The sequence below is a fragment of the Syngnathus scovelli genome, chromosome 1, assembly GCF_024217435.2.
Source record: "Syngnathus scovelli strain Florida chromosome 1, RoL_Ssco_1.2, whole genome shotgun sequence".
NCBI classification, from domain to species: domain Eukaryota; kingdom Metazoa; phylum Chordata; class Actinopteri; order Syngnathiformes; family Syngnathidae; genus Syngnathus; species Syngnathus scovelli.
Window position 1 is genome coordinate 14,019,838 of NC_090847.1, and position 25,704 is coordinate 14,045,541.

General features: G+C 39.7%; 1 protein-coding gene across 2 annotated transcripts in view; it reads left to right on the forward strand.

Annotated features, from left to right (window-relative positions):
* Positions 1–317: 317 nt before the first annotated feature.
* Positions 318–25,704, forward strand: part of mid2 (midline 2) — an 89,831-nt gene continuing 64,444 nt past the window's right edge. For both annotated transcript variants that reach the window (XM_049733781.2, XM_049733787.2), the window contains exon 1: positions 318–497. The gene's annotated coding sequence lies outside the window, so the exon portion shown is untranslated. The remainder of the gene's footprint in view (positions 498–25,704) is intronic.

The window sequence follows — 25,704 nt, forward strand, 5'->3', positions numbered from 1 at the left end:
CAGTTACTATTTGATGCAAAAGACAAATGGCATGTTGTAGACACACGCACACGCGCACGCACGCACAGACACACACGCGCGTATATATTTTTGTAGTATGGATATTTCCATATTACTTTCTTCAAACTGATTGCAAAATGGGTCGTGTGAATGTGTTTATTAGAGATCATTCAAATCATGAATGTGTGGCACTGTGGGGAAACGAGTCTCAAGAGAAAGTGACGCGGACGCGAGGCATTGAGGCTCCCAGTGGGCTGGTCACGTGTCCACGCCAGGGGAGCGTCAGTTCTAGTTCGTGGTTTGCGTCTCTTTCTTTTAAGGACAGAACACCCATCAGAGATTCAGTCGCGATCTTGATATTGTAGGGCGTCACAGTTCACCCAACCCACGACGGGGTGTGACACACCCATCCACCTGATCTTCGTACTCGTCCAAACTTCTGTCTGCTGAAAACACTGATCCTGTCAAGACGTTTTTTGGGGGGGAAGAAGATCACAGTGAGTAACACGCACCTTAATGTTATCGTTTGCGAATGACTCATTGAGTGCGGATGACATTTAAAAACAAAGCGACGTGCATTCGATTGACGTTTATTGAGGAATGAATGCAAATTGTAATATTGTCATCCACCTACCTAATATTGTTCCGCGGGTTGTTAAGCACAGAATTATGAAGACGTTTGCGTGTTGATATTCCTTGCAAAAATCATTTGGTCATTTTCCAACAAAGAAAGTGGTCCGAGATGAACTCCCACTCATTATATGATTTGCTGGCACGATTTAGCTGTCAGATTATGGCACAGCTGCACAATTAAATTAAAACAAACACAATAGCTGTCTTCCAAAAATGTGCCACTATGAAGATAATTATGCACTGTTTTGCACCAACACTAAGGCATTTAACGGCGATCACGAGGTGGTGTAGAGGAGAACTGCAGTGCATATGTAGAAGTCAAATTACAACAATTTGAATGGATATTGAATTTATACTTATAAACATGTTTCCCAACCTTTATCAAGCTGAAAATCTCAAGGCACACCACCATCAAATTCTATGTCTCCGAAAAGTGATTACTGGATGCAGGTTGATTATGTGCCTTCAGTCATATAGTGGTAGAACATTTAATTGTTCTCCACAATATGTCACTGGCAAACAGAAGAACAGGGACACAATATTTCTTTTGAGTAAATTATGTATGTATTTTTAGACCATGCATCCATCATCGAAAATTTCTACCTGAAATTGGATGAATTCTCATAACACACCTGATGATCACTCGCATAAATATGCTTCAGTACAATGGTTGGAAAACTGATCCCTTTCTCAACATTTCAAAGCACAAGTGAAACCGAATTGCCACAACAACTTAGTTACTTACTCCAGTCTGTGTTTAATGCGGGCACAGGCTCCTCTGGTTTTTGAAATGGCCCATTTCCTCTTGAAATTTAAAAAAAATTGAAATCCAATTTCTACATCTGCAAACAGACAACAATGTTGATATAATTTGAAACTATTCAAAAACTATAACAACGCCACACGCACAAAAAAAAGTCCATACACAGTGTATGTTTGCCACTTATTTTCCTCAGTGATGTGCCCGAGGGTTTTGATGACGTAGGACAGAAAAGGATTTGTAGGTAGTTTCACTTTCAGTTTTACTTGCTTGACGCGTGTTGGCGAAATAAAAAATAATTTACATGCCTAATTCAAATACCACTTAAGTTTTCTGTGTTGGGCATATCACCTCAGAGCAAAATATCCTGCTCAAGGTAAGCTGCACATTTCTGAACGTGTCTATCAGCCAACAACAAAAAGCTCATTGATTATCCATAAATATTTTTGGGTGGAGGTGAAAATCATGCTCGTTTTTATTGTTTGAACACTGTCATTTTGAATGCAACAAATGAGTTGCTCATGTTGTCCACTAAAAATTTAGCGAAAGATTTCTTCTTCGTTTGTGTCTTCTGGTCGGTTATCGTTTGAGAACATAGAGTTTCTGGTTCATTGAGTGGTTTTAACTGTCTAGTTGGAGCCAATATTTTTGCTGCCCTCTTTTAGTACCTAATTGCTCCTAAAGGGATTCTGCCAATAGAACTTGACCCTCTCAGAGACATTTTGTTCCAGTTGGATGCATACAAATGACACCTAGTATATATCATGCCTCTGCTCACACTCTTCAGTGCCTTATTGCACCTTGGACTGACAGTTTTTTTTTTTTTTTTTTTTTTTTTTTAACACGAGTCAGATCCGGTACATGCAGGGAGGATAACGAGTGTATTGATAGCAGATGCCTGCTTGATCCCTGTGACCTACATTACAGAGTAAACTTAAGCGTCACGGATGATCCTTTGTAGAATTGTACTTTAAAAATCGGATAAAATTGAAAAATCATGTAGACTTTAGACAACAAGGGATTGAGTGCAGTTGGTTTCAAGTTTCTGAACTGGAAGCATACCGTAATTTCCGGACTATAACCCGCGACTTTTTCCAAAATGTTGGACCCTGCGGCTTATAGTCAAGTGCGGCTTATATAAGATTTTTTTCGTGATTTTTGTGATGACTTGATCACTTTTACTCTTAACACTATTATATACAGTAAAAGCTACAAAACAAACTGACAAATAACTCATTTTCAAATTAGACGAGTAAAAACTGGTCAAATATTTAAAAAAAAAGATATTAAAAGTGAAGACAATTTGCAATTCTAGTAATGACACACGAATTTGATGCACAATTTGTCTTCGCGGGCCACATAGAATGATGTGGCGGGCCGTATCTGGCCCCCGGGCCTTGAGTTTGACACCTGTGCTCTAAACCCTTTCTGTTACTCTACCATGTGACTCAGACATTACACAAAGCAGTGGCGCTGTTTGGACCATCTGCATTGTATTAAAACCCAACCAATCAGCATTTAAATTCAATTCTTCTGACATTTTGCTCACCAAAAACAAGTGAATGTGAACTTTTAATGCATTTTATTCAGAAGGTTGCTTTGAACCTTAAACGGCGGCGCTGCGTACTTATGGATTTCTACGGCCTCCGGCCTCCAGGGGGCGCTCTAGCAGGAAGCAAGAGCGAGACAGGCGAAGAAGAGATAATGCGCCGAAGAAGACGTGCTAGTTTGTGTTTGGATCGTCTCGCGCATCACGCACACATCATTATGGGGGACAAAAAAAAAATGCATATGATGCCGCTTTTAAGCTATACGTGTCGCTTGCTAGTTTAATGTAATTTAGCGCTTCGTGCATGAATAAGATTAGCATGAACAGACCCTCATCACACTCGAAGAAATGCATAAAAGTGACGACGAAAGAGAGACTGAAAAAGTGTGAGGCGAAGGATATCTAACGCTATTCCAATCGGACACTAAGGAGGAAGACTTCGATGGTTTCAGTGCACAGGAGGAGATGAAGACGGCTCCTTTTTTACTTTTACTGGTATGTTTTTTTTTTTTAACCAGCCCTGTTAGTGCTGTGCTACCGTGTTGCTGCTGTGTTGCTGCTGTGTTACCGCCGCGTATCAGTGACTTTGCTGTGTTACTTCCGTGTTGCTGCGGTATTACTGCCGCGTCACAGGCAGTGTTTGGAAAGAAATGTTAAGGTATGTTATTAAAGCTTTAAAAAAACGTTCTGTGTCCAGTCTTTCTTTGCTAATAACTCGCGTGCACACTTCCGCGTTGCTGCGGTACTACTGCTGCGTCAAAGGCAATGTTTAGAAAGACATGTTCAAGTATGTCATTAAAACGTTAAAAAGGCTTTCTATGTACTGTCTTTCTTTGTAAAAAAAAAACTCGTGTGCACGTGCGGCTTATAATCCGGTGCGGTTTATGTAAGAAAAAAACTGAAATATCCCTGAATTTTAGCTGGTGCGGTTTATAATCCGGTGCGGCTTATAGTCCGGCAATTACGGTACATATGGATCTTTTTTAGCCAAGGACCACTGAAGTTCACATTCAATTTAAATTTAAGTGTAAGAAAAACTGTTGAGTATCTAAGAGGTAAAAACCTATTGATCGTTGATTATTATGTGAAATGCCTTATTTTCTGTTGGATATTCATAATTGTTCTTTAACCAAGCAAACACGTTTCATTCAAATGTGATTGTTTGATAGAATGTTGTGTCAGGCAAATATAGTTAAAACCACTTGCATAATGGTGATAGTTTGACCCTGTGACACTTTACTACGTACTTATTTCCTATGGGCAAAGTAAGAACAAATCAGAAGTTGACATCCGAGAATGATTTATGTGTGTGTTTGTGTCTGATTGAGATGTTTCGCTCCGCCTCAGTTTAACTTCTCCTGCCAAAACCCTGACAACCTTCCTCCAAACATATGCATCATCCATATGTGCTTCCTTTTAAATAAGTATTATATTTTACATACTTCATGCTGCGTGTATATTATAATGTTGCTCTACATGCTTGTTTATAGCGAATCCTCTCAGGTGAAACAGGAAATGGCTAAACTCTTGTTTTATGAAAGAAAGAAAATCATACTTCTATTTTGGGGTGGAAAAGTTATCATAGCTGATTCTCGTTTGTGCGCGAATTGACTATTACGCCTCATGTCAGCTTGTCCGAGGGAGTTTCACACAGAACCCCTCTGGTCATTGGAGAAGAACCAAAGTCCAGCTTCCTGTGGAGAGAAATGCATTTGATGACATTTATCATCTGGAGGATTAGATTACATAATGTTTTTTGCACTGCACTGGGTTATAATTAGAGCATAGCAAATGTTTTACTGTGCAATTCTGAGAAATCTTTAAAGAACTGTGACAGATCATTTTGGAACTGGTACTTTAGCTGAAGGGCGCAACTAATGTGTTTTTAGCAATCCTGTTTTCTACCATAACCAGCAAAAGAAGTCAAAATTGCATCCAATCCTACACTTGTCTTGATAGATTCTTTTTAGCTGTTTCTGCCCTGATTTCTTCTGACTAAGTCTAATATGGTTCAGCACAGGACGTCAGTAAAGGCCACATCCAATTTGGTCTCTGAAAAATAAAAATTATGTTCAGTTACTCATGCTATCATCATGTTCATTTTGACCAGGCGATGCTAAACTGACGTTAAAAAAAAATGTAATACTGTGTGTCACCTTGTAAATATTAAGTTCTGCTGTTGTAGAAGCTCATTTGATAAATAAACACTTAACATTTCATGGCGTACACCACAGGTGTCAAACTCAAGGCCCGGGGGCCAGATAAGGCCCGCCACATCATTTTATGTGGCCCGCGAAGACAAATTGTGCAACAAATTCGTGTGTAATTACTAGAATTGCAAATTGTCTTCACTTTTAATAACATTGTTTTTTGAAACATTTGACCAGTTTTTACTCATCTGATTTGAAAACGAGTTATTTTTCAGTTTGTTTTGTAGCTTTTATTGTATATAATATGACGTGCTCATACATTTATTTGGGTTGACAGTCATAATGGCCCTCCGAAAGAAGCTATGACTACATTAGATATATCTTCAGTTTTGATTGGAACTACCAACAGTCATTGTACCAAATTCTTCAGATCGGCTATAAGAAAAATTGGTTGACTGTTTTCTCTGCCCATTAGTTAAAGGTGAATCAATGTCTGAATGGTTGGAACTCCCATTTGCCAGTGTTGTATTGAACAGATAACGGTTTGCAAAGACGTTGCTCAAATAGCTGTCACGCAGCCTTCTTAAAACCGCAAACTAATCAAAAGTGAATCAATAAAAAGCTCTTTTGTTTGCAGCCACATATTGCACTCCATTTTGCCTCAACTTACACATTTAATCAATCCATTTCCGATTCATCAATTATTGTGCTTATTTTTAGTTACTGGTGTACTGAATGCAATAGAAAATCCAGAAGATGTTTGTTGGGATCATTTGTGGTCGTTTACAACCCATTCTTCTCAGTTAATGAGAGCAGCAGTTTTGCTTGCTTCATTGAAGCTCTGGTGTTGTGCAGCATTGCTCAGTGTTAGTGAGACAGACATGAAAAAAAAACAACCTCAGGGGAGACACAATGTAACGCTACCACACAAACCTTCACTGACAGGAGCACCACTTCTCATCTACAAGCTACTGGTGTGCCTCACCACTCATCATCTGTTTATTATTCAATTACCAGGGGCCTTGAGTTCAAGATGGGCTCAGTGGAGTGGAAAACAGACCCACTGATTGATAAGCGTTTGTCTCGGCTTGCAAACTTGAATGCATAAACTGTATGTCAAAGACATCTGTGTTGAAGGTTAAAGGGTGTGTTTTTCCAAAGGCCTGCAGAAACCTTCTATGACAGTGTGGCAAAACGTAAACTCCCACTGTGCTTGCAGACATTTATCATGCAGGTTGTGTTGACAAACAGTCGGCAGCCAGATAAAGAGGCAAACAGAGAGACAGGTGGCAAAATTCACCTCCCTTCCCCTCATGGTGGTTTATTCTTCAGCTGTCAAGTGTCTTTCAGTCCTACTGGTGGGCTTTTACTTAGTAGTAGGAATGTAGGACCAAGCTGACGGTGAGATTATCACAGGAGCCTATGGTGGGAGAGCAGTTGTATCCTCTGGGGAACAGCCGCCAGAAAGTGCTACAAATTCCCAGATACAGAACCTGCTCACAAATAAAGGCATGCATGTCAAAGCCCCACCAATGACTGAATTGAGTCCTTTAAGGGTTGGCTCAGTTAAAACCCTGACATGAGAAACTTTTTTCTCCTCTGTGCCCTGCAGGCACAGGTTGATTAGCACGTCAACGAGGAATCATCATGCTGCATGACATCCTACATCATATGATATTATAACATGAGTCTATCTTACGTGATACTAATTCTAATAGCATACACCCCTCATTAAATCTGTAAGAAAAATGTGATTTCCTCCTGCCATATACAGCCAGATTATCTCTGTCTCGTCTTTTGATGACTTGATTGGAATGTTACCTATTGACGCTCATGGAGAGACATAACGATTAACCATTACAGAATTCCTCAACTGCGGCTTTACTTTATCTTTGGAAAAACCATCAAGTATTTTTTCTAAATCTTAATTAATGACTAATCCCCCCATTGTGTGTGCAACTTTTTTGTGCATTCTTGTGAATACTGTGATTATGTCTGCTGTCATGTGTCATATTTCCAACCGTCAATATGAACACTGTAGACAGTTTTCTTTCTTTCTGTATATTTTCCTAGAGCTTGCATCGGTTTGCACCATTGTGGGATGGGACATGGCATGCTTACAGTCGGTCATAGCAAATCCCCTCATTTACATTAAAATCACAGCGGTTTAAGCGCATGCGGGGCTTGACATTAAGGTAGCAGAAATAGATTTGCTGATTTACTACCATACCAAAGCATGTTGGCAAATCCATCTTTGAACATTGGCATGCATCCTTCTCCAGCATTGAGCTTTTCACACTCAAAACAAAGGCTTGCACTATCACCCATGTTCTTCCCTCTCCCAGTAATATTTTGCTCTTAACCCCCCGCCCAAAAAAAGCATATTCTCATGCTGCAGCACTACTATTTGTGGAAAATGAGTTGGAAAAAGCTATTCCCACCATCCCCTTCGTTCTGCAGCTGTGTGAAGATGATGTAAGACAAAAAAATGCTTTCCTGCTACCAGTGTGTTTGTGGATGACAGGCAGATTTCATTCTTTGAGCTCAATTGTGTTGCATGTTTTTTTGGGCTTTGATGCTAGCAACTTATCGTGGAACTTATCACGTTTATTATTATATTCTACCATTCTTTCTATGCCAGTCATATTGTTTTATTTATCCGCCACACCTTAAGGATCGGTCCGTGAAAATATTATCTGATATTAATCCGGTCCTTGGTGCTAAAAGGTTTTGGGACTGCTGAATTAGGGAGTAAATTATTTCAGTATTGATAATATTTGTGAAATTTTTGGTGGTGTAGTGTGCTGTCAGATTTTTTACGTGAAGAAGGTGCTTAGTAAAAGTTTGCTTTAAAGGTTGATGAAAGTTTCTGGCACTGCATATTTATCATATTTTGATACAGTATCAGACATGCCCATCTCACAGACATTCTGTGGTTTGTGTGATTTGCTACTCCTTGCTTCATGAGCTTCAATATTTTCATCTAAAAACTGCACAAGTAGGGCAAGCTATTGTGTGATATTGTGGAAGGAGCACACAATCCCTTTGGGTGGTCAGGCAGTCAATGAAGGATTCCCGTAAATGCAGACCTACTTTTCCAAGTAAACGTCAATCAACACTCTTTAAATATGTGTGCAATTTAAAAAAATGCTAATCAATATGAAAAGTCATATTAAATCACCCTACATACTACATTGGACATACCACCTCGTTTTTCATGACTAGATGTTATCTGCTCCGGGCACATAAGGTCTGACCTTGAAGTGCAGTCACTGCCCACACTGCTCCCAGCACCAGGCTTGATAGAGGAAGTGGCCTTTTAGAGAGACAGCTTGCACAGTCTGTGTAAGGCAAAAAATAAGTGCCACAAAAAAGGGCCAGAAAAAAATAAGGGTAGCTGCTTGCGGCTCTTGAATAAAAAATGTAGATCTGATACTGAGCATAATCTGAGCAAATTAACCAAATACTGTCATTCTAGTTGGCAGTACATCACAACTGGTCTGTATCATATTAGGGGGTTCTCATACTTGAATTGCCTTATTTTGCCATTTGAGAAGAGCAAAACATTGAGACTTTTGTCAAATTGATGTCACAACCACAGACTGAATTTTATTTATTGTTGTGTTATTTATTCATTATTTATTCAGCACGCTTTTGTTGTACTTGTTTACTTGTTTGTCTGTTGTGAGCCATGTCTTGTCACCGTGGGATAGGGGGGAACGAAATTTCGGTTTCTTTGTGTGTCTTTGGCATGTGGAGAAATTGACAATAAAGCTGACTTTGACTTTTTAAAATAATAAATATACGTGTTGTTAAATGATTCCCTCTCTGACAGTCAGTCAAAATTGAGGACTATTGATGTTGAATCAGAATTGGATTCTTCATTACAGAATCTGCAGGTGTACCTAATGCTGTGGTCGCAGAAGTCATACTACATTTGTATTCTAATACTTTAACCGACTTTATTAGATCATTCATGCATCCCTTTTAAAGCGTGACGATTTGCCCAGAGTGTTTGCGCAAACCTTCTTGATGGCCTCCTTTTCCTTTGTATAACATGACTTTTTTAATCCCCAGTGGCACAAAAGAGATGCGAGCCCACCCTCCATCGTACACACTGCAGCACAGTGTGGACAAGGCATCTGCTCATACATGACAATGACATTTCTGAAGTCACTTTATAAAAAACATTGGGAAATCACACATGGCATTAGATAGTTAGTTGAACTCAGCAAAATATTGCTATTATGTTGTTTATAATATACAGGAATGTTATTCAGAAGTGTTACTGGTCGATTATGTGCGTGTTAAATATTGTTCTGGGTAGGTGTGAATTTTATTTCATGAAATGGTGACTGTGGGCGGAAGCTTGCATTGGTTAGGGTTACACACTGAGATGTTTTGTCGCTGTGGTCAGCCCACTGAAAATGTTATGGTCATGCCCCTGTCTGGGTTTTTTTGTGCCTCAGTGACCCTGAAGCCAACTAAGTCCATGCAAGTGCTGTCTCCACTCATTTGACCAACACCTCACTAGGCTTAAGGGCTATCCCAAGTGAAGCTTTGTCTTGAGTCGAGAAATCCAGGCTGGATTTATCTCTTGGAGATTGGACACAGCCACTAACCTAATTCCATGAAGAAATACAACAGCAGATACGTATGTGGGTGCTTGATAAGTACCCCCTTCCACATTTCTTGCGGTCCCTTTGTGGATGCATACTTAGAAGTAGCCTTTCCACCCTGTACACCTCCAGCCACCGGTATAGCAATTACTTGTGAACACACTCACACAGCCGTTCAAAGCTGAGGTCTTTATGGCTGCAAGACGAGCTCTGTTTCATTATGCATTTCACAGCATATGGCTCCTACCAGTTGCTTTGTATTGAATTTCAGCAACAACAAAAGCTCACGTGACTTTGCTATTCAATACTTCAATAGACTAGACACAGCCGCTTCGATGTCTGTGGCATTTTGATTGTTTATGTCCTCTCCTTTTTTGGATGCACTAGTATTGGAATAAAAAACTCTTACATGAACTGAAATTCAAGAATACATTTTTATTTTTTTTATTTTTTTATTCTTCTGCAAAGACTTTTTGTATGGTGGGGTTTCTGTCTTTGGTGGGGTTTCTGTGTTACATTTATGTGGTTGGAGGTCACAGATGTTTGACCTAAGAAAGGCTCTGGCTCACAATGCCTATTTTACCCATCCTTCCATTTTCTATAGCGCTTGTACTTGTTAGAGTGGATGTTGAGCTGGGGTCTATTGCAGCAGGACTTTAGGCAAGAGGTGGGGTACACCTTGGAATGGTTACCAGTCAAATAGAGGGCACATAGACAACCAATCTGACTCACATTAACTCCTATGGATAATTTATGGAGACTTCAATGCAGATGCACACTTTTGGGAGTGTAGGAGGTAGCCAGAGAAAACCCATCCAGCGGGCATCATGTCAATTCAACATCAATATGACATGTTTGATGTCAAATTGATGTTGAATTGCTATCAAATGCCCACTGGGCACACAAATACGGGGGATATGAGACACAGTTCAAAGTCAGAACCTCTTAACTGTGAGCCGGATGTGCTAACCATTCAATCAGTATGCTGTCCTATCAGTTACCGGTCATACTAAAAGTGTTCATTATTAAAGTTCCTCCACACCAGACTCGTCCAAGAATGTTTTCGCTAAGTTGAGGGCAGAGAATTGTCCCAAAATTAATTGAGAATAGAATAGAATAGAATAGAATAGAATAGAATAGAATAGAATAGAATAGAATAGACATTTGTCATTTTTACAGGCATAATAAAAATCAGTTGAGATGAAGAGGTCTGGCCCAATCTGTTTGATTAAATAAAAACATTATATCTTTTGTACTTGAGCATCAAATTAAAAAATATTTATTGTAGTATGTAAGTTGTATCCTTTGTCTTAACGAGTGTCTTTACAGAGAAGACCTATAAAAGTGAATGGACAAATCATTATGCTGAGCTTTTAGGATGCCGTCAGTTTGAGAATCCGTGACTCATCCAGATGTTTCCTGCACTTGCTCAGCTGAACTTTAGTGTGTGTTTTCCGAGAGACACTAGATGGCACTCTGGATATGTTATTCTGTAGAAGTGTTATTTCCTCTGCTCCCAATTCAAGTCGGGTTTAGGTGGTACAAGAGCAGAGTAGAATTGGGGATAAGGGTGATTGGTTTCATGATACGTGGGAATCAGAATGTGTGCTTGTGCATGTATCAGAGAGATCACCTCATTTTATCTAGAATCTCAGGTACTGAAGAATAATTACAACATAAGCAATATTATGGTACTCGTGTCACATCAATGCAGCAGGGTGTACATGTGTGCCTATGAATGAGAAGGGAGGGAAAAAGAGAGAACAAAAGCACTTTTAAAGGTAATTTCCCAGCTAATATCGTCCTTATGTATGCAGCATTTACATCCGTGGGTGGGATTTGCTTCATTTTCTTGCATTTCTTTGCCTTCCTGCTCATTTCCCTCCCCTCCCCCTTTCCTCTGCTTTCCTCCCCCTTCCATTCCTCCCTTTTCATTTCCCTTTGTGTTTTTTCACTCATTTAAGTCTTCTGTACTTTGCTTTCCATTTCAGGAGTTTCTTACTGAGCTTCATTATGCAACAGACAGACAGACTATTAATGAATGACTTGTTTCTGTAGATCCCATTAGACTGGCTCTCCACATATACTTGCCAAAGCTGTTGTGTGTCTCCATCCCATGTGACCTTTTCGTCAACCAAACCAACAAATCAATCCCAGAGAATGCTCTCTTTGCTTTAAACAAGTGCTCTCCGATATTTATCCACACTAATTAAGGCACTTCATAGTCAAGAGAGCTGTCTGGCAAATTTTGTGTGTGTGTGTGCGTGTGTGTGCGTGTGTGTGTGTGTGTGTGTGTGTGTGTGTGTGTGTGTGTGTGTGTGTGTGTGTGTGTGTGTGTGTGTGTGTGCGTGTGTGTGCGTGTGTGTGTGTGTGTGTGTGTGTGTGTGTGTGTGTGTGTGTGTTTGTGTGTGTGTGTGCGTGTCTGCATGCGTGACAGACTCATCCAGGCAATATCAAGCCCATTAAAACTGAGGTGACAACAGAACAAAAGCATTTCACTTCAATAAGGAAACATCGCTAATTGATTTTTATTTTCCAGCAACCATTTCTCACTAAAGCAGCCTTTACATACCAAGATTAGTAAACAGGAGGTTGTGTGATTTATAGTGTCATATAGTGCCATTTAGAAGCTTATGAACTTTAGGCATGTGCGCACTTCAATGAATTGGATATTTGCGAGCGCTCCAATATTGTATCTTCAAAGGGATGCAAAAGAAACTATGACATGGCACCTTAAGGCACGTGGCACTTAGTTGAAACTGATTAGCAATGCAAATGTTTAGGCCAGTACTGTATTCCCAGCTAGCTGTAATTAAATTAATGGAGAAAATTAGTGAGCTATGAAGTGTTTCAAACCTTCAATTCAAATGTAACACAAGCTAAATATTTTTCAGTATGTGCGATTGGCTGGCAACCATTCAAGGATGTACGCACCTTTCACCCAAAGTCATCTGGGAGAGGCTCTAGCTCAGGGGTGTCAAACTCATTTTGACGCATTGTAGTCATAGCTTCTTTCGGAGGGCCATTATGACTGTCAACCCAAATAAATGTATGAGCACCTCATAATATATACAGTAAAAGCTACAAAACAAACTGGCAAATAACTCGTTTTCAAATCAGACGAGTAAAAACTGGTCAAATATTTAAAAAAAAGATATTATTAAAAGTGAAGACAATTTGCAATTCTCGTAATGACGCACGAATTTGATGCACAATTTGTCTTCACGAGCCACATAAAATGATGTGGCGGGCCGTATCTGGCCCCCGGGCCTTGAGTTTGACACCTATGCTCTCGCTCAACCTCGACTCCAGTGAGGATAGCGATATAGAAAATGGATGGATGGATTGGATAGATGAAGTCCAACAGCATTATTGAGTAAACATGGGTTTTTGACGTTTTGCTCTTTTTTTTTTTTTTTTTTTTCAGCTTGTACACAGACATCATCAAAGTCACACTTTCTTTACAAAGCTTAGAGTTCGTTTCGTACTTGCCGAAAACGGAACGGGTGGAAGCAGTCTTGCTTATCGAGTCCCGTCCCAAAACTTTCATACAAAGATGAAAGCTGAGTGTGCAGGGGTTTTGTACTCATGGTGGAAGACCGACCTGGATGACCTGCGGCTGAGACAAAACTTTCTTTTAATGGGCAGCATATTTATCTCAAGTCTGTATCACTATTAAAAAGAATAATGACATTGTTATACTTCCAACATGGTAGCCAGTAACAGGTGTCATGTTGAGTTTGAAAGTACCCCTGACTGCCCTAAATTCCCCTTGTTAAAATCGCTTTGATAACAATGTGTCTTAGCGTGTTGAGATGCTCGCCTCATGCTGCTGCCAAGGACATTTGTCATTTGTTCATTTCCATCTGCAAAATTCAGCAGCCCAAAAGAACTCAAACAAAGGGTGTCCTGTCATGAGAAGTTCAAGCGGGTCTGTGTTCTTTTAACTTGGGAGTGCAGAAAATGTCTGCATTAATCCATTCGCTTGCTTCTGTGTCTTTGTGTCCGTCTTGCGCATATGTGTCTGACACGAGCAATTTGGGAAAACCCATGAGGTATTGTGCCACTGTTCTCTGTAAGACTTACCACAAAGGCTCCGTTTGATGCTCAAACTCTTTAGAAGCCTGTAGATCAAATATGCCCCAGGGTGGGTAATGGGCTTTATTGTCAGCGATTTGCTTGAGGTTTGTATCCTCGGTTTGACTCATGGGAATTATTTGGCCTTGTGTGGTGGTTGTTTCAGCTTTCAGTCTTATCGTTGAGTAAAGTCCCACATTGCGTATGAGCCGGTGAGGTATAAATTAAGTCATTGAAGGGAGGGAGTTCACTCTCGTTCGTGTTCTGCCAATTCATGTGAAACTGAAGTAGACCCGCTGACGCATTTCTTGCGCTTTAAAAAAAATCATTTAACAATCAGTTACCCCTATGTCTTCTCTTGAACTGCATTACACAAAATCTTCAATGGTAATGAGGCACTTTTTTGAAACACTCCAAGTGACACCGCAAAAAGCCGCGATGCACCGAAATATCCACAATATTTAATATTTTTAAAAACACGCGATGCACTGAGGCTGTGAAAGACAAACTGCAAAATAGTTAGGAATCACTGTACATTCTAATGCAGTTCTCATGAGGGCATTTTTTCTTTTACAAAAATAGTTTTGTCCAGAAAGCAATGTAATTTTTAAGAAAGCAGCATTTTCTTGAGTTTTTTCGATGTGTGAATTTTATTTATTATTTTATTTTATTTTATGGCCTTGCTCAGAAAGCGTTGGAAAAATAAGACTGGTAATTGAAAATTCTGGTATTTTCAGTGTACCGGGTCCCTTTTTAGAATGTGTTTCACAGTAACTACTTTTTGGAGCATAGCTGCGGGTGTATTGACGCTTGTGGCTCTGAAAGTTTTTGAACATTGTAGGGCTTTACTTTCCATGGAACTTTCTACTTACTTTTAATATACTATATTCCATTTTAGTTTAGCAAGAGTGCAATTGATGACATGGCCCTGCGAGTGTCAACAAGACTGTTCATGGTGCTGAATGAATTTGTACAAGTTCTACCTGCTTGGCAACTTGGGTCAAGAAAAGATAAGACATTTGCAAATTGGTGGAGACTGGACACTTCACCAAGAGCATTCAGCGCAAGTTAAGGACGTGTGTGTTGTAATATCTCACTCAGTAGAATTAAGAACAAATATATCATATTTATTAAGTTTAATGACTCGCACTGAATCAATTGCTCGTGATGCAAATCTTTACTGGATGAAGTTCTGATGCGCCTTCTCGCTGAGTTATAAACAGTTTTTTGGGACCCCATGTGTAAATCAATTACTGTCAACTGTATGTTGCCAAAATTCAGAAAAGTATCAAAAAATAAATATTCACTTGAACAATTTCTATAACACATATTTGACCAGCTTAATGTCTTTTTTTTTTTCTTGTTTTGCCATCCTCACGCTTTCTGTTAACACACAAAATCTGTAATTTGTAACTAGTTTGGCAATTAATTAATTGTTTGACACAATAGTGGCCTGTCATTTCCCTTTTTTTAGCATGTCTGTTTTTGCCAGCACACAGAAAACTCAAATACAAGCTTGCGTGAATCACTCGTACATTCTCCTATATTATTTGATGTTTGTTTGCCATCAAAGCCATTTGAAGACAAGCTGCTAGTCCCTCTAGCGAATGACAGCAAGTCTTGGGAAGTTTCAAGGACATGCCGAACTGCATTCATATTCATGCATGGTTTTCAAATGTAAACGATTACCCTGAGGATTATGGTAGCAGCGCTTCCTCTCGCTCACAGATTTTTAGACATTTTTAGATACTTGTTTTTTGTGGGGGAGCTGCACAGCAGTTTGAGTCTCAAAGGACCAACATTTTCTTTAAAAAGTGTTCCCATTATAAGGACTTGCATTTTTAGGCAGTGATTGCAGTCTAACAGTAAATGTGCGATGTTATACCAATGTCGTTCCCTTACTATCAAATTGTTACACCAGCAAATTAACTTACTTACTTTCACTTACTTATCATCTGGCTGATGCTGATTATTGTTGCAAAAAACTTGCAGTGACTGTCTAATAAAACAGGGTTATTGTTCATTATTTACTGACGAGCTGTTTCGTTTGAAGCCTGTCATCTTCATCACATTGTTTCTCTGTCAATGGCTGACTTTGCACCAGCAAAGCATCCTTGACAGCCAATGTGATCAAAGAGTGGCAAGAATCCTTAAAACAACATCAGGCACTGTATGAAATATTTAGATGGTGCAGAGGAAGACGGTACAATGAGAACAGAGCAAAGCTTGAGGAAATGCTGCAGGAAGACAGAGGACTTGGAACACTTGCACTCATCAACCTCTTTCTCAAGGTCAATTTAATGTGATCCACTTTTTCTACTGGTTGTTCTCTAATAAGTAGCTGAACGGCAAAATTCACGACGGGCATTCCATCCGGGAATGTACCCATAAATTCAGTGGTTCAGTTAGGATGTTCCTCTGACGTTTCACATGTTGACATCATAACACCAAGATGACAAGGACTGTTTAGCAATACTTGCCAAAGTTTCACATTGATTTTGAAAATTATGGACCGGATATGGTGTCCTCCGGGCCAAAGAGGAAAAGGACCGTGGTGATTGTCATAAGCATAAAGTTCAGAAGCCTGCGCTTGTCATGGTATGAGGATGAGTTAGTGCCCATGGCATGGGTAACTTTCACATCTGTGAAGGCAGCAATAATTGTGACACATTTTGGAGCAGCATATGCTGCCAGCCAAACAAAGTCCCATCGTAGTGAGACAGTAGTTTGAGTATCTGTAATCGTACTATATTCCTTACAATTGGGGATTGTACGTTAGCAAGTTCTGACAGGATTCGCCAGCGGTAGCGTCATGTCATTGTCAAACCAGGAGAGAAATCGCTTTATATTTTCAGGGTAAGGAGTTGAACCCCGCCTAAAAAAAAAAAAAAAAACAGCTCAGACCAGCGCATGATTTTGTGGTTTTTATTGCTCATGCTGGTCCTGCTTGTGTCACCAGCAAGAGAAAAAAAACATTAGTAGCAGCAGAGGCAAAAGAAAACAGCCAAGCAAGATAATATATGTTGCTGGGGTTCAGCTGGTCGCACTGGTGTCACCAGCTACTCTCATGTTAACAACAGCATGATGGTGTTGCACAACACAACAAAACCATGCTGGTTGATGCTGTTTTTGTTTTTTGTTTTGTTTGTGTGAGCAGGGAAGATCACACAATAAATATTCATGTTGAATTCATGTTCTCATACAGCTGAAGCAAGGAAGAGATTACTCATTAACAACAAACCAATAAAATGGTTTTGGCACACTTGGGACCCACTGTGTTAGCATTCCCAACCAGACTCACGTGTGATACACTTTTATTGATCCAAGCACCTTTGGAAGGGGTGGCGTGGGCTTGCACATTTCACTGGCACTTGCACGAGCACCCAACAAAACCACCATCTGCTGTCATAATAGAAATAAGTTGAATAACTCTAAATACAATGGAGTACAAATTTATTTACGTAGCGCATTTTACAACAGCTGCAGTAAAAACAAATTACTTCACATATAGCAATGGGGAAAACACAAAGACAATGAAAACAGTAAATGGAAACTCTATAACAGAATATACATAACAAACATAATTTGCAACATTAATTTGGTTCTGTGTGGGCCCTTATCATTTCAAAATTAGATCTACTTTGTTTATAGGGAACATTGCCAATAAACTAGGCAGCCCCCAGTGGTCCATCTTTAAATCAAATGAGATCAATCGTTTTCATTCACTGTTAGAGAATGGCTATATGCATTTGGCATCAACCTTGGTTAGCTGACACGTGTGAGGTCTCACCAGAACAGGAAGCAGAGCACGGATGTGTGACAGCCTTTCTGGCGATACGTCTGTCCTTTGTGTTGTGGTGTTGTTGATAATGAGCCTAAATGGGCGTGTACTGAAATAATTCTGGAACAACGAGCCCACAACGTCTCTTGTAAACGAGTCATCCTGTGTTTTCAAAGATTTCCAAACCAGATTTGCTGACTTTCAATCAATATTTTAGAAACTTTAAGCCACTGGGCGGTAAAGCTTGGCGATTGTTTGCGCATGACTCAAATCTTTCTGAATGTTTAGATGGGATTCAGTTGCTATTCAGTGCAGGGGCGGATATTTTCCAGTGGGTTTTAGAGTTTTGGACCACCCCAAAACTGAGTAAAACCCTTAACTATTTAACTTTTAGAAAGCTGTTAAGGTAGTAGTTTGAAATAAGTACCAAACACTAATATACAAACGATTTACAGTTGCTATATTGACATGTTTTGGTACGCTTGATAAATAAAATTAAACAATTTTAAGCTTGATGTAGGATTCAGGATTCGTTCAGTATAAGAAAATCTTGCAAAAATGTTCGACAGATATTCACCAACAGTTTTAATGGTTGCAAACAGCAAAACAAAAAAAATGTTTGCAATCTTGCTACCTGCGCAATCACTCGCGACTCAGTGAGGTATTAGTATTTTTAGCTACATAGAGGTTTTGGGCCACACATAAAATACCCCACCCCCCCTCCCCCCACAGACACAAAAAATACAGAGAACAGATATTTTTGAATTATAATAATTTAATTCAACAATATGACAAGTTGGAGGTTCCTGACTTTCTGAAATGTGATCACTAATTGTCTTATTTTGAAGTGTGGGGCTTTGCTGCATTTGGGCCCACCTGTCCCTGCTTCCACCACACCACCTACTGTGAGAAGAAACTGCAATTACCAAGAATGTCATGGCATAATTGCAGTTTTCTAAGAACAGAACAACTCTTTTTTTTTATGTGAAAACAGCAAAGAATACCAACAAAGGCATTTGTTTTGTACAACCAAGCTCTTTTCCATAAAGGTATATCTTGAGAAATACTATTTTGCTTTGACACTTCATTTCCAGGGTGCCTTAGCTCGAACCGACCCCAGCATTACCTCTGTTCAAAGCTAGATAGTAATAATTGAATACGGTAAAGCAGTCTTCCCTCTTGTCCTCTGTGCTCCAAACTCATTATTAGCTTGTGTATAATGCACTGCAAACACCAACTCATTTTGTCATGATCATAGTTTGTTTTCGATGGCCAATATGAAAAGTAATTTTCCAATTTGGGCAAGGTGGATGTGGTGTTGGATGTTAACATGATTATAGTACATAAAGCAAAGTATTGAATAAGCCTGTCAGTGGCTCACAATCTTCTTGAGATGAGCTACTGTAGAAAACTGTGGCTTGGCTAAGTGAGTTAGCTGCTCTCGTGAGACAATTTGTACTGTGGTTCGTTTGGCCAGTTAAGGGTAGTGGTTGTACTGGGCGGACTTGCATCACTGCAGTCAGGAAACTGTGGTTTGGAGTACTGGAAAAGAGGGGTGCAACATTTTTTTCATGGAGACTAAAGCTGAAACTATAAATAGATAGTTGGAGGCTGAGTCATGTAGCTGTTTGCTTGAAAGAGCTTCATGGGTGTAGTCCATTGAGCACCTTGAGCTTCAATTTTACTCAACGAATGAAATGAGAAAATTGTGGAGGTACAAGCTTCACAGGATCAAGGCCAAATAATTCCCAAACACAGTCTTCAACCTTCAGCACATAAAGCCTGACAAGTTTGTGGCCAGAGAGGCCTTTTATCCATTGCCGTGGCTTTTTAGGAGTCCGTTAACACAAGCTCAGCTCCCCCCATCCCACCACCACTTGTACTCTATATGTGGAAATAAAATACTATTTTAGCAATTCTATTTTTGACACTGGCTTATGACAAGAAGAATATTGTCTTGATTATTATGGTGACCTTGGATCTGTAAAATTGGTGGACAAGCTTAGACATTGCTTACATTATCGTATGTCATACGTGAAAAATCTATTCCACACAAATAGGATCCTGCGTCTTGACCATTCATTAGCTTCTTCTCTTTGTGACATAACAAATGTAGTGCCAAACTGGATTCCATAAAGTGATTTGTTACCAAAAATAGTGCTTACACTTACTACTTGTAGGCAAAAGACATGAAAAATTGAGACGTTTGTTAGTTCTCTTGCATTATATAACATTGTGTTTTTCTGCATCGCATGCATCAACCTGTCTTTTTGCGTATATTCATTTCTGGACCTTAAACACAAGCAAGAAACATAGCCACAAGCGCATTCTGTAGTTTTTGCATTCGTATGTGCATGTGCAATTTTATCGCTGATGAGGCATCCTTGATTTGCAGCAATCCAAAGTCACTAAACTTTCATCTGCTTGAAAACATTTTTTTTAACGATTATATAACCCTTTATCATTCCTTCCAACATTATAATCTGCTCCGATGATGTATTTTATTACTGGCAATTCTAATTGTGTGTGCGTTTCTCTGCATTTGTATGAGGTCAGATCAAGTTGATACAATTACACATATATTATACAGTGCCAATTTTGCATTTTAAATAAAAGTAAAAAAAGTTTAAAAAAAAAAAAAATGAAAATAAAAAAACTTTATGATTGTTATAGGATGTACTTGAGCCAAGTAATTCTGATTGTAAATTACAATTGCCAATTTTTGTCTTTTCATTGTGCAAGAAGTGTGCAGAATTTTCGAAACTCACTTTTTACCCACTAGTTCAGGGTGTAGTCTGCTTTTCGCTCGTTGCCGACTGGGAGAGGCTCCAGCAACCCCCGCGACCCTGAACAGGATAAGCGGTGTTGAGAATGGATGGACTTTTAGCCCAAATATTGAACTAAATTGACATTAAATTTAGAAACAACTGTTACAGACTTCCACATCTGGTGAGACTCCAACCAGAAGAATCAAAACTTCTGGTGTTATTGATTCCTGATGATGAACCTCAGGTGTTTTGTGTCCACATTGGTATTGTTTGGTGCTAACTAGGCTGCCTCCAAGCCCACAGGTAGTATACGGCCCCTTCCACCTCTCCCCCATCCTCTTTATGTTCTATTTTTAGCTACGCTATGTCGGATTCTTCCCTGGGATTTTCCCTTTCTCTGCCTCCCAGACTTTTTGAGTTCCTACCACTCCAACAGTGCCTGCTTGATCATGTATGCCAATGCATCCTCACGAACTTTATTTTAAGAGGAAGTGCTACTTCAATTAAATTCAGTCCCTCTGTAGAAAGTGATTAATGTTTCATATGCTCTGCAGAGTCAACGTGAGGCGTGCATGCAGTGAGTTATTTGCAATCAGAGCTTACTCATGTTTGATTCCGTTACAAGCAGATGCATCTCCTCTCAGATATGGCTGCACTTGTTGGTCTGTGGAGATGAAGCGTCCTTATCTGAAGTAGGCATGTAGAATTTAACCTCCTTTAGGCTATAAGTATCCTGCTTCAAAATCTGTTTGTGTGACTGTAGTGTGGTGATATTTTTCTCAATTTAAAGCAGTCCCCAATGTCTTGACAGCATATCTGTTGGCAAAATGGATCAAGAATTATTGGCATTTTAGAAACAGACAAATTGATTTTTAACTGTTATGTAGATTCATGAAGAGTTTGTATTAAAAATAATAATAGAGGGCTGACCTTCCATGTTTACTGTTTGTTGAAGTGGCTGACTATGCTTGAGGTAAATCACATTTTGTCCACCGAGAAACGAGTGGTGTGACACAGACGAGACTGGTGAGCCGTATGTCTGTTGCCTCAAGTGGCATTTTGACGAAGGACAGACCGGCTTTGCAGCATTCTTTCATGACTCCCTCGTGTACCCTTTGCACAGGAAGGTGACAGGAATGAGAAGAACCCATTTGTCAAGTTTCCAGACCTTTATGGCGACAGACTGCGTTGGTTGATCTAGATATGTGCAACACGGAAAGAAGCGTAAAGGCTGGATGGAGAGAAGAGTCAAGCAGAGTCCAGTTGTTTTATTTGGTATTTGACTTGGAAGACTGAGAATTTACACAGACATACTTGAAACTCATGCATTCTTTGTAAAACCGTCATTGTGTTTAGATGACATTTAATAAGTATTAGCTGAGGTTTGCTGGGAGAAAATACCACTTAATTTGCCTCTCTTGAGAAATGTAACATTAGCCAGACAGAATTATTAATTATTAGTACAGTGGAAACTCCCCATTGCCAATTATTAAATCGTTTAGAAATACCAAACAATTTTAAGACAGCCTGGGTCACTGAACAGACTCAACATTGGAGGTTCCAATTTTTCAATAATCTATTCTCAGTCACACTTATTGGGCTTCATTCCCTTTGCTTTCCTCTTGTGTCCTGCTGACTCCTCCCTCCACCTCTCTGGCGTATGGCTTCTGACAGCTCAGGTAGCCTGCAGCCTCCCTTGGCCAAGTACAGCGCGAGATGAAAGGCTTGCAGCAGGAGCTCGTTCAAAAGTACCGTCTGCTCTACCTGAGCTGCTCTTCATAGGCACTGCCAGGCAGATGGAGTGCAGAGGAAGAGTAGAGGGCAAGGAAGAGACAGAGGGGGACACATAATGTAGATAATGACAGACAGAGAAAATACAGTGATGAGAGACCAAAAAGAATTGTTATGGTTGCCTTGCTCCAGATGTGGAAGTCTGTCACAGTGACCAAAGGAGTTTGCATTTCTTCTTTTCCTCCTGTTTCTTATGATTTAGTACACCCATACTAGAGGCCGCTAGGAGACTTGAAATGGATTCTGAATGTCCACATATTTTCATGTACCGAATCAAGCTGAGGTCTTGACAATGTAACCATCTTGCGCCTTCCACAAACTCTACTGACCATATTATCTGCAGATGAAATTCAGACTTGCTGCCCAAAGTCAGCATGTATTGCATCATGTATATTAACTCAACTAGGCCAAGTTTTATCTGCTCCCTACTGGACACGCAGAAAATGTCAGAACAGTAGGAAGTCATGCAATCATTTAAAAATGCTGCCACCACATCAAATGTTTCTGTTCTACTTTTGCATTGCTGTGGAATGGAATGAATAATTCTCAGACAGTGCCACTCAACTAGGCTTTCCCATCTTCGTATAGGCAGATATTTGCATTGGAGCTAAAATGGGCCTAATGAGGTGGTCGGTGACTCGACTAAAGAAGCTGTATTTTGAGGTTTATGGTCTCTCCGATTGGATTTCCATGAAATTTCCATTGCATGCGCCTTAAAACATAGTCACAGTGTATACTAAAATGTCTTGGCTAAATGATCGATTTCTGTAAGCTAATTGATGCAAGTTCATCCTCAGTTAAAATTGATGGTCTCCCTGTGCAGTAAATGTGTCTTGCAGTGTGCCCTTATTAAGTTTAATGAGGAAAAACATTGTTAAAAGTCATTGATATGGTTGATTAAAGGGTACTTTACAAATTCAAATCATTTTAATGAATGACCTTCTGTGATTGATTGCATGGCTCCATGGGGCATATATATGATGTGTCCACTAGCTGGGTTAAGTATCGTAGGCCTGATCTGGAAGATTCAACATTGGGGTGTTGCAGTAACATGAAATAGTAGGTACTAAAACACTTGACAGTTGGTGATAAGGAGAAACTCGGGCGGGCCAAAAAGCAATCAAATTCACACTGCCCTGGACATGGCTGACATCTGCCTGATGAAGACCTCTGCCATCCCACCAGAACATAACAAATGTTATGAGATGGGGTGTAATTGCAACCCATTTGTTGGTGTAATCACATTTGTGGATAATTAGTTGGGCTGTTACCTCGCTACTGACTGGCAACCGGTCCAGGTGTAGTTCACATGCTTTACTACAACGTTAGCTCGGAGAGGCTCCAGCTCCCCATGACCCTGAAAAAGCCTAAATGGTATGGAAAATTGATGGATGGAATGGATAATTTGGTTGTTTGCTTCAAGCTACTTGCAGTATGTTTTACAATGTCACTGACTGATGGAGAACCCACCTCCATTCAGTTTCAACATCCACCGCCCCTCCCGAGCCAAGCCACTTCAACAGCTCTTTGTTGCAACGTTGGTCATGTATAGTTGGCATCCACTAAGCACTTTCCGACAAAACGTGCATTTAATTAGAAACAATGGCATTAGCTAATGCCCAGAAATGTGCATACAGACTTGTATTAGCTATAGTTACAATGTTGTTGAGCCCTACAATTGACATCCGTCTACGATTTAATTTATCTCTTGAAGTGAAGAACGCAGACACTCAGAATCTTTTCATGCCTCTCACATTTTCTATCCCTCGCGCTCACTGCCGCTTTTCCTGTTCTCCCTCTTCTCCAGCTTCAATCGAGCATCTGATCACAGGCTCAGGAGAATGGGGGATAATGAGATTAGGCCTGTACATGTTTACACATTCTGATTTGCATTGAGCTTTTCCTGTCTCTCAGTCTGACCCACATTTCGCTTCTCCTAGTTTGTATTTTTCATGTCGCAATTCACTACCTCCCTCTGGTTGTGTTGCAGCAGTGGCGTTACATGCATGCGCGAAAGATATGTTTAATTAGCTAGATAAGAGAAGATTCAAACGTTTCGCCAATGTGATCTCAGTTGGTTGCAGCCTGTCAGATCCAATTGACCACTCGAGTTTATGCATTCTGGGCACGAAATGTGCTGTAATATTGTCAATATACGTGATGACCTTTTTAATGGGGGGCAGCATGCATTTGCAAGATGTATTTGAATGAGAGATTGTGCAGTACACTTGCACTATGCACACACAAAAACAGTCTTTAAGTGCAGCCGCCCGATGGTCTCAGAGCTCCACAAGTCCACAATTTTGATACACCGGAGCTTTCTAAATGGAAAGAAATCCCACTGTTGAGACTACAACTAAAACAACTCAAAAGCACTAGAATCTCACGTTTCCACTGCAAACATTTAGAGGAAACCCAGTAGGCAAATTTGATTACAGAAGCTTACCACGAAGGCCCATATGATTGACATGGACCAATTGTGGTGATTGGGGCAAAGTCGTTTTTGCTACATTAATAAAATTGTACATATGCTAAAATTGACAAGAGGAAATTTATTACACAATATTTAGTTACAATGTCAATTACGTATGCACCCAAACATTGATTTCTGACTACCATCTGGCACTATTGAGCCTTTATTTTCCTTCACAGGATGGTAGAGAGAGCGGCTGTATCTAATGTAACTGGCGGTCACCGCATATGCTCCGATTTACAGCCTGAAGGTTGAATGTCTCCATCTATCTGTCACCAGTTCGTTTACAATCGATCCAGCCTGTGGCAATAATATGTGTGTTGTATATACTATGAAGCTAAGAATTTAATTTAAAGCTACAGTAAGGTGCACTCCATTGTAGCCAAGTTAAAGTATTAAAGTCATAATGTTGCGAATTTGGATGAATATCAGCACTTCATTATTTTTCTGCTTCTTTTTTTTTTATGTTGAATTCATACTATGGATGTTATGTTGTGTGATGTCTTTGCCCTTTACGATCAAATTCTCAGCAGCTCACCATTGGTTTGGTTTATGATTCAGGGGGCTACGATTTGATTTGATTATAAATGTCAGTGAATCCTTTATCACTGCTTTTTGAATTAATACAGATTTGTTTCTGTGAATGCCATTCCTTTTTCGGGCCGAACTACTTACCGGTACTATTTTTAAAGCAGCATTTGCAATGTGCCATAGTTCCATAAAATTGTTTTAATTAAAGCAAAATGGAACTTGTGTATTATTTAGAACAAACGTATGAATTACAATGTACACAAATGTTTTTCAGTATTGCAACAAGCCACGACTGTTTTTCAACTGGGTATTCTAATTATTTGCAAAAGATAACGTTACTATAATTTTGGTGTTTTATATTTTATATTTCGCGCGTACACACACACACACACACACATATACAAATCAATTCCCAAATCAATAACATGTTGCACATTAAGCATGGTACACGCTATTACCTCGGCCCTTGAGGACCAAGTTTGCACACCACTGCTGTAGAATGTGTACTCCATTTCTGAAATAAAAACAAGCCAAGCCAAATGTTATAGTCTTCTGCCTAAACCAACAATTAC